Source organism: Thermobia domestica, chromosome 18 (genome assembly GCF_964235325.1).
Source record: "Thermobia domestica chromosome 18, izTheDome1.hap1.1, whole genome shotgun sequence".
NCBI lineage: Eukaryota > Metazoa > Arthropoda > Insecta > Zygentoma > Lepismatidae > Thermobia > Thermobia domestica.
Genome location: NC_137471.1, coordinates 52,072,412 through 52,085,738, shown reverse-complemented (window position 1 = coordinate 52,085,738; position 13,327 = coordinate 52,072,412). Strand labels below are relative to the sequence as shown.

The following is a 13,327-nucleotide window of genomic DNA, read 5'->3' as shown; positions in this document are numbered from 1 at the left end:
TGTACTAGAAACATGTCACATAATATTTTATTCATTTAAATCTCAGAATATGCATAAACCTCCGTAAATAAACTTTCCTTCACATTTCTCTATTAATTTATGTAGAATCCATATTTTAATAACTGTTTTCCTATTCCTTCGGATGTATTCATAATTCTTAAAACTTTTCGTTCTTAAAATTGCAAATGGCGACCTTGCTTTTTGTACTTCTAGTAATGCAGTGTTACCAGTAAACAAGTTTCGGAGGGTTAAATTTGCCTTGTGTGAAAATCGGTTGATAACAACACAGTGTTTTAAATTAAATTAACCTTCTTGAATTGGTTACTTTCTTCTAACCTATTTTATAGGTTAATAGCAACCAAACACTGGATTGTTTCTACATATTTTCTAGTAACTTTTCTTGATTGATTACCGGCGACCTCGTAAAATTAACCTTTTTTTTTTGTCTCAGAAGGGTTGTTACAAATTATTAACTGGTTCTAGCAGCTAAATTGTCCATTAACCCCCACTAGGTTACCACTTATTTTTCTCAGTGTACACCCTCAGGAGATGTTCTCTCCATAGACTATAAGGCGAGAGATGACGCAAGTAAAATTTCACGGGTGGGGGTTGACGACTGAAACACATCTTCGTGTTCTATTCAATGATGAAATTGGTAAATTTAGGTCAAGCTTCACGATTCCTTGCGATATAGCATTTTGAAATAAATTCGCTCTGTGTTAACATGCTTTATCAATACGTTTCATGAAGTACATATAACTTATAGCCAGTAGCATATTACTCTACTAATCTTGAGCCAGAAAATGTCATAAGAGCTACTCCTCCTAAGGCCATTGCGTCGAATATGCGCCCGCTAAGGATAAAATGAGCTCTCAGGCACAGATGGAAGAAAGGAATCAAAAAATCAGTATGTAGTTGGAAAGTTTAATATCTCTGTAAATAATTGCATTAGCAAACATGAAGAAAAATGTTTTCAGAAAGGCATCAAACACCAAAATATAGGAAAGGGTGGTAAGAGCGCGTATTTCCCGACTCTGGGGTAATATGTGCATCGTGTGTAATTACGTTTTCAAACCAAAATGTAAAACTACTGACAAGCAAAAGATCAAATATCTGACACTCTAATATAAACCCACATTATGAAATCATACAATGAAGCAATACTGCAAACTTACATGATGAAAATATCAAGAAATTATGGAGAAACTATCATGAAAAGAAACGTAAATTTATTTTTTCTCTTTGTCACACAAAAACGATCTTTTGTTACCACTGAAGTACTTTCCCTGTATTAATGAATCATAAACGTAGTTCAAAATTCTTTCAAATATTATATACTTCTAACATAGAAGCGGAGCATCTGAACTGTCTACAAACTCTTGTGTTAGTATAACATGAATTGAACAGTTACAAACAAAACACTACGACAAGAAGTAAAACTATCTTATTTGTGGCACTGATCACAGATGGAGGAGATCATATCTTGGGCAGATACGCACGAAACATAATACCACAGTACGTATCTGATACACTGTATCCATTCTAGTCAGTTTTCTTCTGCGTAAAAGTATCCATTACAGACACCACAATAAATGCTTTTGTTACTAATTGCCCATGATGGATGGCCCTGCAATGCAAAATTTTTGCGTGTTTGTGACTTTCCTATTTTTCCTTTCCTGTTTTCTTTCGTAAGCAGTAGCCTTAATAGTTTCTGCCTGACGTAGCACAGACATATAGTGATCAGAAGTAAGAACAGTAGCACTTTGATGTCTTCTCCCTGTAGTAACAGAAGACAATGTGTCACTGTGTGGCAATGGATGCAATGAAGCAAATGACCTGGTTGGCGATGGCCATTTAGATGTGTAGCTGTTGTCATCGAACACACATGAAACATTGCTGCATAACACAGTGGGCTCAGTTTGAGGCAATAGTGCACCCTCATTATTCACATTCCGTACAAGCTGGCTCTCCTGATGGCATTGGCGATTGTCTTTTTCTGATGGAGATTGTAAACCTGCAGATTGACTGTAAGCATATATAGGAACAGCATCTGCGTTTAACGGAAAAGTACCAGTCGCACAAAAAGCGTTGAGTGTCGTACTAATAGTTGCAGATTTATTCCTGCAACTATACCGCACAAGAAAGTAAACAAATTCCTTTCGGCCAAGCATACAGACTGAGGTATATTCCATATTATAGATTTGAGTGGCACTCGTTATGCAACCCATTTTGAGGTCTAGGGAGGTCTAGCTACTACGAAACAAAAAGTTACGTAGAAATTTTCCGGAAGTCGTAACATGGTAACGACTGGAATACGTAGTTAGAATCCAACAAAAGCCATTAGTGGATTCTTAAAGGTTAATTCCACCTCCCGTACTGCTTACAAATGTAGTTGTCTTGCAGTTTCATAGGGAATTATACTCATCTTATTGTTCTGCAGGGTGCGCGTTTTCCCCCAAAGTAACAGGGCTCGTATTTCCCCAATCACAGTACACACATATATATGTTGTCCTGCAGCAAGACTAGCATGCTGCTTCGAAAATTGCCAACTCCCTGTGTAAGCAATGAATTGCTTTCACGGTGGATACCGAGTCGCAATCCTCTTTGCTTTTCTTTTTCTCTTAAAGCACAAACACAAACACTTAATATTAGATCTGGCACTTTTTTAATGCCACACATACAGGCTCATAAAATAAATTGTCAACAATATAACTGTAGTTGTGTGCGAAGTTGTCCTTTTTGTGCACGAACACATAGCAGCGGTATGAACATACGCCTGTTAGTTAAGAACGACAACTCAACATAGCAGCTTCTGTCACATGCTATCCGTTTTCTTACGAAGTGCGCATTTTCCCCCGGGGCGCATATTCGACGCAATGACCTTATCTTCCCACGTTTAAGAACACACATAAAATTTATGCATCAAACGTTATTTATAAAACGTTTTTTATTTTGGATGTTCCATCTATCTAAATAGCTAGTCAGAAATTACTGGCTCAAATTTGTAGGAAAGTTGCACTTTTTATTATTATTATTATTATTATTATTATTATTATTATTATTATTATTATTATTATTATTATTATTATTATTATTATTATTATTATTATTATTTGGTGTGCTCAGTCGCTTTTCTTCTCATTGTCACCAAGATAATTTAAAAAGAAAGTAAAATTTAATTCAGTCTTTGCTGAGAATTATTGAATATTGTCAAATCCTTTATCTTTATTATTCCCATCACAATACAGTATGTTCGCAGTAAATTAAATGGCTCTTAAGGCACTAAATTGAAAATAAAGGGTTCTCCAATAAAACCGACGGATTTAATATGCCTATAGAACACTAATTTAGCAAATTTACAAATATTAGGACATTATTATCAGTGGAAAAGACCCGATTTAGAGTGAAATATGATATTAGGCATGCGTGTCCCCTCGACTGCTCTTACAGATCTTCATTATCTCGATGAAATTCGTAACAACTTTTTTTGCACATTTGCTTATCGATTTCGTTAATAACTTCTTGAATTTCCTACTGAAGTTCTTGCGTAGACCTTTGAATTGAGAAATTCTCAAAGGAAATAGGAGTAAAATTACGTAACGTTGCAGGCCAGTTCTAATCCTATAGCGAGAGTGCCCCTAAATTGCCCTGGGACGTTTTCATGCACCAAGGAAATTGTCTCGCGAGGTGAGTGACAGGTGGCACCATCCTTCTGAAACCACACGCGTTTATTACACTTCAAGGATTTAGGATTTAGGATTTAGATTTCTGGGCTCTCGGCTTATCGCCATTTAGCCGATCACGTTTGAGGGATGACTTCCCTCGGCAAGCACACTATCTGGGGAAAGGGAAGGAAGAAAAGATTGGGGAAGGAAGGAAGCGGCCTGGGACCTATAAGTTAGGTACCACCCCGGCATTTGCCTGGTGTGAATGAGGAAAACTCAAAAAAACCTCATTCAAGGTGGCTGACTTGAAAAAGCGGTTACACTTTTTCGACCGAGTGCCCCCGCCGGGAATTGAACCCGGGAGCGCGACTGCGCTACGTGGGGTCACTATTAGACTTCAAAACTATGCTATGTATAAGTGTCGGAAGTCTCATAGAACGTCTTTATTCATCCGTCTGTAGATAGGAATCAAAGCAAAAACAGTAAGAGATATTAAAATGCGATTTTGTGCAATTCAATTAGCGTCTCAAGACAACATATCATGACTATCCACAGCACTATGCCAAAACCGGAAGTGGTTCAAATTTACTATTAATTGCGGTTTTAATACTGATTTCCGTACAGCAGTAAAGGGTAAATCCGATTAAGATCCGGTTTTTTATAATCGATTCAGCGTCCCAGGAATAGGTTCTATCTCCCTCATTAACTCTCTATGCAAACCACAAATAGTTAAAATTAGCCATTTCCGGTTTCAACGTTCTTCGCCATGAAATAAAACAGATAACAGATGAAAAGAAGTGTTCTTTTTTGCAAACGATTTAACATCTCAAGACAACATAACGTGGCTATCCACAACACTCTATCAAAACCGGAAGTGGTTCAAATTTACTACTACTTCCGGATTCAATAATGATTTGCATGGAGCAAATCGGTAAAAGATATCAAGAAGCAGCGCTTGCAATCATTCAGTGCCCCAAGAATAGGTTTTATGTCCTCCCTTAGTCCTTTATGAAACCGGAAGCGTTTGAAATACACGATTTTTTGTTTCTACTCTTATTGATATAGGACAAAAACAGTCAGCGTCCGAGGAACAGGTTCTATCTTTGTTCTTATTACTCTATTGCGACAAGTAATGCACTACCTGAAGTTTGAGTATTGAATTTGCATAGTTTGGAAGTCTTAATTTAACACTGTGAAATGATAGGGTCTACTCACTTGATTTCAACTAAATTTCATTCCAAGGGTCGCACAAAGTTTCCTTACAGTTTTTGTGTAACACTTGCCATTTTTGTAATGCATTTTCAACATCAAAAGGCATTGTTCATTCGAGTAGTCCTCCATGCCTACTAACTTGCGACAATTATTGATAACATGCTCATAACTAGAGACCGGATGTTTAGGCACTAAAAACCTGGAAAATAGGCAGGCAAATAGGCACTTAAAATTTAAAAAATAGGCAGTAAAATAGGCACTTAAAATTTAAAAAATAGGCAGTAAAATGTAACTCGAAATAATGAAGATAAATACTCAATACCATTAAAAAATAGATTCAAGTCATAGATAATGTTCAAAGAATATAGAAACATACTTGTTTGTTAAATAATATCTTCTTTTACTGTATATACAAAAACGAGGCATGTTATGCATTGCACATACTGGGTGAATCTGAAAGATGTGCACATACTTTGGGAGGTGATTCGTGACATGAAAAGAAGACAAAAAGTGCTGTTGCATGTTGTCGAATTCTGCGTCGTGTTCGAGTGACAGGGGTGTCAAATTGGAATCGAAATCGAATCCTGACAATTGGAACGGGACATAAAGGTGCGCACATACTTCAGATGATGATTCGTGAAATTCAAGAGGACTTTTATCTTCTTTTCATGTCACGAATCACCTCCTGAAGTATGTGAACATCTTTGAAGTTCATGCTGTATATATATATATATATTGTAACGTACCACGAGCTTGTGTTTACAAACACATAATATAAGTAAATATATGTGTATTATGTTACGTAAATTATATATTTTCCCAATGAAGGTTTATTTTGAAGAAAAGGCATAGAATAGGCAATATTAGGCACTAAAGCAAATATTTAGGCAGTAAAGGTCGAAATAGGCAAAATAGGCAAAATAAAATTGGCTTAAATCGAAACTATAACCCCCCATATAAACTTTAAAACGTTATTTTTGATCATATCTTTAATATTAAAGAATAGGCATTTTGCCTAACATCCGGTCTCTACTCATAACAATAGTCTCACCAATCCAACGAAAAGAGGTGCTGCGCAAGTTAAAGCCTGTATTCTAAAATCGGAAAATTTGCCCTATGTAATGGTACAAATATATCTTATATTTATACAAAGGACATTCAATAAGTTTTGCACATATGATGAAATTTTAGGTGAACGTACTTTGGTCCTTTGACTTAAAAATGGTAATTATATTTTTTACAGGTAAACCACAATGGTAACTAAAGTAGACATCAGTATCCGACAACTGTCGATTATGGAATCCTTGTTGAAAACCGATGATGAACCAACTACATCAGTTTATGAGAAGCTGCTTTCAGTTTATGGTGATCACGCATTGGATCGCACCAGTATCCGACGTTGGTTGTAGCGGTTTAAAAGAACCTAGATTTTCCAAATCAGGCCAGAAAATTATATCCTTTTTTGGGGGGAAGAATCCGTGCGGTATAATATTCATAAACTCCTTGAAAAATGGCTCCACAATTAACAAGAAGAGTTATTGTTTGTCACTGGATAAGATACGACGTACTCTCCAGACCAAGAGACCGGAACTGCAAGGTAAGGTCACCAAACTCCATCATGCCAAGCCTCACACAGCCATGATGACAAATCAGAAAATCGTATAAATTGGATTGGTCTTATCCTCTCTACGGTCCAGAGTTGTGAGCATGAAATATTTCTATTTGAAATATTTCAAATGAAATATTTCAGGGCTTTGAAATATTTCAAAATGAAATATTTCAAGGACCTCATTCGCCAAAATGTCTTCTAGGACAAAATAAACAATTTTCATAGTTTAATTGTTCCATAATCGATCACTAAAATCGAAAGTGACAAACCTCAGATAAGCACAGTGTATGAAATATTTTCTGACCTGAGGGAGAAAATCCAAATCACAATTTCCAGCGCTTCTGTTCTCAAAAGGAAAGGGCAAAACATAATACAGTTCTTCGAGGACCTTAAGCAGATGTTTCTGCGTCCTGTACATTTATTAGCGAGTATTCTAGATCCAAGTTACAGAGGCAAGAACTTGACCACCGAAGAACAATCGGACGCTGTTGAGTCAGATTTCAAGGTTTTGTTCAGACATTGATGACACAGAAGTTCTGGCCCAATTTGCACAATACAGAATGAAAGAAAATATCTGGTCCGACTTGGTGGAATGGACTATGCCCTTCTTGTGAGCTCACAAAAGTTCAAGCAAAGTGTCCTTCCAGCCACATCTGCTCCTTGTGAAAGGTTCTTTAGCACATATGGGAACATCCATACAAAGAAACACAATCACTTAACAATTTTCTTTTCTTTATCTCGGTGCAGATGGGTATATCAGTCCAAGAAAATGTAAAGTTTTTTTTTTTTTTGTTTTGTTATATAAAACTTCCTGTCAATTCCATTTCAATGTATGATGTTAAATAAAAGGTTTATTAGCCGTGAAGGAATATCTTTCTTTTCGAGCACAAGAACGTATCATTTAGTTTTAAAGTAGTAAAATGAATACAGTTATACTTTAATAGTGTGTGAAATATGGACAAGGTATGGAGCAGTACGTGCACAATTCTTTTACTGGAAGTCAATTGCTGTGAATCGAAGAAAGAGAATTTTCCTTAGTGTGACAGGGGATTGAGACAGCTGAGCCTGCAGAAATTCCTTTTCTACCAGTTTGATCGAAATCTCAGTTTGGATTTTTTTTATTTCCTTTGGTCTCTTCTTTCTCTACTGTCAATGGCCATCTTTCCCTTACTCGTAACTATTCTGCATATGTAAACACACTTTTCCTTTGGTCTAGCTTTTGCATCATACTAGTGAGTCTATATCACAGAGTTTGTATGCGTCTTTCTTACATGTTACTTTTGAAGTCACAATAGTTACTACAGAATGGTTAACACCAATGTATTCCTGGTAAAATTTCAGTGCTATTTCATATGCCACATGACCCACTTTGTCGTTTATACTGTGAATCCAAATTCAAGATGGCCACTTTCAATATGGCGGCCATGATGTTCATTACATATAACAGATCTAATGCACCTACTGCTAAACGTTTAACTTTATTTCTGTGACCATTCACGCGCGGAACAAGTGATTCTTCAGCTTTCTCTGTTGCTGGGCCCTATGGTCGGCGATATTTCTTCTGGCTCCGCTGCTTTTCCATGTTGCCACCAGCCGCTATAAATTTTCATATGTACATAGTTTCACACCCTCTTTCATATCTGATACATATCGTTCGGCAACTCGAGTGCCCCATTCGGACCCTTCCCGGGTCAGACGTAACAGTAAATTCTATCCAGTTGTACCGAGAAATAGTAAATTTTAGTTTAACTATCTTTGTTTTTAGAAATTCTTACAGCTACAGGGTCAAACATATGATCTCTCAGGTATAAGCGTTTATTACTTAATCTTAAATGCTCAGATATCAAGAATGATAACTGGGATCACATGAATGTAGTAGTGAGGGTTATATATGTTTGAAACGTATACATACCATTATCAATAATTGTTGATCCATTGCTAGATTAAAGTCTTTCCAATACTTTTTGACAACCATCTATCTTCGATAATTCGTTTTCAAGATATTCGCAGTGCGACTTAATTTCGTCACACCATGCTGTATAGGTTCCTACTTGTCACTTGTAGTATCCAGTAAAAACTTGCTTCTATCTACCTTGTATGATTTGTTTCCTATCTCTCTCTCTCTCTCTCTTGGTAATTATTTCTACATAAGAAATAAATTCTTTTTATGTGCAAAGCTATTCGTCAATTACTGTCTATAAAGATGGATTTATTAAAGGTATTTAGCATCTACTCTCCCGTGACGGTATGTTTTGACTACTGAAAAACCAGAGGCGGTAGGCATACCACCGCATATCATCTCACTTCGACCACTATATATATATATATATATATATATATATATATATATATATATATATATATATATATATATATATATATATATATATATATATATATATATATATATATATATATATATATATATGTGTGTGTGTGTGTGTGTGTGTGTGTGTGTGTGTATGTGTTTACAGAACCAACTGTTAAAACATTATAATAACACCACTGCATACAACATATAATGAAAATATGATAATATTGAAAGACAGTGTTAAGAGAAGATTGTATCGAATGAGCAAACTATATGTATTATTAATTGTATATTGATAATATCATTAAAATGTGTATATGGAGATACTTTTGAAGAAGGATAATTATATTTCCCTTTCAGTAACGGTTTGCGTAAATCAAAAGCAAATCTGCGCTTAATTTGAGGTAAAGGCGTAGATTTTGGACATTTTATGTCGTGTTATGTTATGTTTTTCTGAAGGCTATTACGAAATAAACCCCTATATCGTTTCGTTTTCTGCTTATTTCCGTTGTTTATATTTACACCGAAATATCGTAACCTCAAAGTAGTGTACGTTACTGCTGAAGCCGTATAAAAACTATCCGTTTGCACAGTCCAAAATCAAAAACTATCGTTGGGTGAAAAAAGCTGAAACAAAAGAAGCGAGAAATACGCAGAAAAAAGAAAATGTGGGTGGATATGTCATAATTGTGCGTGTGCGTATACATCACTTAAATGAAAATTGACGTGCACAAAATATTGTAGTTATTACACGAGGTGAGAATTCACGGTTTAAAGGAAGATTGGGTGACGTTTCCTCTTTTAGACGTTCACGTAAGTGTGTACGGTGTTTGTATTGAAAATTTATTTATGCTATTAGATTAATTGTTGTATTACGTACAAAGGTACATATGTAGAAGGTAACGATTTAAAATAGGGGCCCCGATTTTTGGAAATTTTACAAATATTGGAATATGTTATATTCCAATAAAAATAAGTTATAATAGAACGGAAGAGTTTTGTACATGTAATTGATGTATGTAGGTGGTATAGTGTGAGGTAAGCAGTAGCATAGAGCAAACTACTGTTCTGTTTGGTAATAGTAAGAAAAGTACAAGTGAGTACTCACCACTAGGGAAACTATGGTAGAGGATAAAGAATGGGTTCAGTCGAGCAGATTGTTTTACCAAATAAAAAAAAGGTAAAATAGGATGTGAAATGGTTTTCGTACAGGAGTGTGTGTGTTAATGTAATTACTGCATGCAGGTGTAGTTTTGGCGCACCACTAGAAATAATCGTTGAAAAATTGTAATTGTTTCACTAATTTACTTATTGTCTCCTAAAAGATTTGTGCTGGCCTACATGAAAATATCTCACTTGGTATGGATAAAATTCAAAGGTACCACCACAAATAATTGTTGAAAAATTACAATCCTTTATAGTCCCTAAAAATATGCGTCCTGCTCCTTCGGGAACTGATGCAGCTTCATGTATACTATATCCCAATCCTTTTTCGATTTGCATATAAGTACAATTTCAGATGTACAGCATAAGAACCACAGTGAAAAAGCACAAACCAACATGTGCTAGGTGGCCACTAAAAAGCACGAATGATATCTAACCGAGTGAGCTACGGCGAAGCTGGTGGGCATACACGTAAGCGAGGACAGTGAAAAAGAAGTGGATTTTGACAAATATGCGAGTTTCAATAACACGTGTCATGGCTTTACACTAGTAACGTTCCACTTGTAAACATAAATTACAGCTTCTGTGCACTGTGCAGAAATACACCGCCGGCGGAAAATAACATCTAATAAAGTCATCTTTCATATGCACTCACTTATTTTATCCACCGTGAAGTACTTGTAATGATTTTACACTTGTGAACCGGAAATACAGCTGTATTACTTTGTACAAAATTTTGTCGCCTGCAGAAATATGTTGCTTATGAACATATATTTTCATACAAAGTATTCGATTTCACCTGTGAATCTTCCAAAATGTGGTGCGCCAAAACTACACCAGCACCAATTGCTATTAGTGCACAGTATGTTGAAATGAATTTTGAGTGATAGTGGAAGTATTGCGTGTGTAAATATGCTCGGATAAATTCTGCTTTTTTTTTTTTTTTTTTTTTTTTTTTGGGAGGGGGCCAGACTTTTTTCTAAAAATTTAATACCGTTTTTTTTTTCTTTTGCTAAATATAGCCTAATTTTGGTTAATTCGTTAGGTAGGTCATGTTATTTGTTATACGGGAAGTTTAACTTTGGACTTACCTTCACAGTTTCTATAGGCTGGCAACGGTTTCTGTATTTTAGTTTTGCTCGCTTCTTCCCCCAGGGCACATTTCGTGTTCCTCCATTACACACACTGCATTTCTTTTCTATTCACTTCACAGGTTACTCATATTAATTACCCGTCCGTAACAAAAACGTTTCTCGTATAAGCATTCTTTTTTTTTTTTTTTTTTTTAAATCTAGTTTTGGCCCCCCGAATACAGAAGTATCCCTGTGCTCTTCCACGATCCTCGTTTAAGCGTATACCCCCGTCACTGACCGGGCCTACTCCCTAGGGACGCATCCCCCACCATCCGCTTGGGGTCGCCCTGCTGCGCTTCTGGCCTGCCTCGTTTAGATAGCATTCATGCTATTTAGTGGCCACCTCGTACAAGTTGGTTCGTGTTTTATTCGTTCTACTTTTTATACCATATGTCCAGGCTGTATAACTGATCCCTCCTGCAGTCAATCTGCAAGTAGTAGTGGAGCTCCTTATTTAGTGCATGTTATTGTTTACTTAAAAAAAAAAAAAATACTATTCAATATATTGTAAAACTTTGTTCCATATAGGTTATAGGTAGGGCGTTGATAAAAAGAGTGTCCGGAATCGACTCTTACTACCGGTTTTTATTATAAAAGTATTTTTACAAAATACTGTACAAATAATCTCTCTGGTATACAAGGTTAGTAAAAGGTAGTCTTTGACCATAAGGTCGCAGACAGGATCTCTACAGAGCCCCGTAGCAGGCTAAGCAGAGGGGAGTTAGGGACCCAGTTCTCCGTAGCAAGCAGAGGAGGATTAAGTGGCCAACAGAGCCCCGTAGCAGGCTAAGCCAGGAGATAAGATAGGCGTAGTCCCTTAGCAGACTAGGGGCCTGGGGTTAGGCTACTCCTAATGTTCCGTGGCAAACAGTAGGAGGCTCACCAGAAAACTGGTACAGAACTGCCGTCGTCTGCAGGTGATTGTAGATCCATTTAGTGTGGAATCCTCTTGTCAAACCACGTGGTGGTGTTTGTAAACACTGGCGTGTAGAATTGTTTATTCACTATATCACGTGGGACATTGCAATATAATATAGTATTTAACGAAAACATACCTACAGTTAGACATTAGTTATTATCACAAACATGTAGTACGTATCACAAGTAGAAATATTTTCTAGCAATTACAAACCTTAATATACCATAGGAGTAACTAGTTACTTCATGCGACAGGTACTGTGTATTCAGTAACGAACTGTCAGTGTAAAATTTTCTTTTGGATGTGCTCTTTTGAAAGATGGCATCAGGTGTAACGAATATGACGATGGCGTAACAGTAATTTCTTTGAGTGAGATTCCGTTACCGATTAGTTTCTCTGGTATTGTGGAAGACGAAAGTGGGAGCTAAGGAACAGATGCTGTGGAAGTTCTGACAATAGTGACTATAGTTTGTAAGAAAATCTTGGTTTATGAGCATAGCCACGGTCGCAGACTTTTGCTCTGTCCTGAACCGGAATAGATAGAAATCTTGTTTGTATTGATCACATGGCACATTAAGTACTTGCTTTTGTGCGCGAGTGATTGTTCATATGGCGTATCAGTTTGTTGGGATATTATTAATCTACCTGCTATCATTTAGTAATGCGCCAAGGAATTTGAAATGAAGTGATATATTTTCATTTCATGTCCAACGATTATGCTGTTTAGGCCAAATGAGACGAATGATTAGTGAAAGTAAATAACATTACATTTTTTGTGTGCTCCCACCGGAGATCGAACCCGAGATCACGTGCATCAGTTACGCACGCGCTAGCCACTAAACCAGCGGAGAGGGCTGTGTGGCAAGAAAATAACACCAGAAGGTAACTAGGATATTATTTAAAGCAAGAAGAATGGTCTAAAACAGTTTTGTAAAGGAGCGTCCGTATTCTTAATTTCCATTGAATTTTATAAATTACGTTTCCTTCTTATCATTACACTAGCTTTTTATGATAAAGAAAAAAGCTGTTTGAGCTTGTCACTACGTGAAAGATTTGTATCTATTTGGGATCAATGTAGGACGAAACTGGCCAGCTCATGCCGGTGTGTGTGTACAGAAAAGGGAAGGCAAGTGCGTAAAACATCCACCGATCTGTGTGCTATTTAGTCTCTGCAAGCAAGATCTGTATCTTTTACTTTTAAGTGCAGAACGAAGTTGGTGGACTCGTATGAGCGTCGTCTGTAGGTAGCATGCACGAAGCAACGATGGGTATGCGCGTAAACTAAGAAGATGCGAGGGGGCTGCGATGGCTCAG

At 36.6% G+C, this 13,327-nt stretch overlaps 1 protein-coding gene across 2 annotated transcripts in view; it reads left to right on the top strand.

Moving 5' to 3' along the window:
- The first annotated feature begins 9,410 nt into the window (after positions 1 to 9,410).
- Art7 (arginine methyltransferase 7) overlaps positions 9,411 to 13,327 on the top strand; it is a 41,221-nt gene continuing 37,304 nt past the window's right edge. The window contains exon 1 of one of the 2 annotated variants that reach the window (XM_081746268.1): positions 9,411 to 9,553. The gene's annotated coding sequence lies outside the window, so the exon portion shown is untranslated. Of the gene's footprint in view, positions 9,611 to 13,327 lie in introns of both variants that reach the window. The other variant, XM_081746267.1, reaches the window with a different exon arrangement.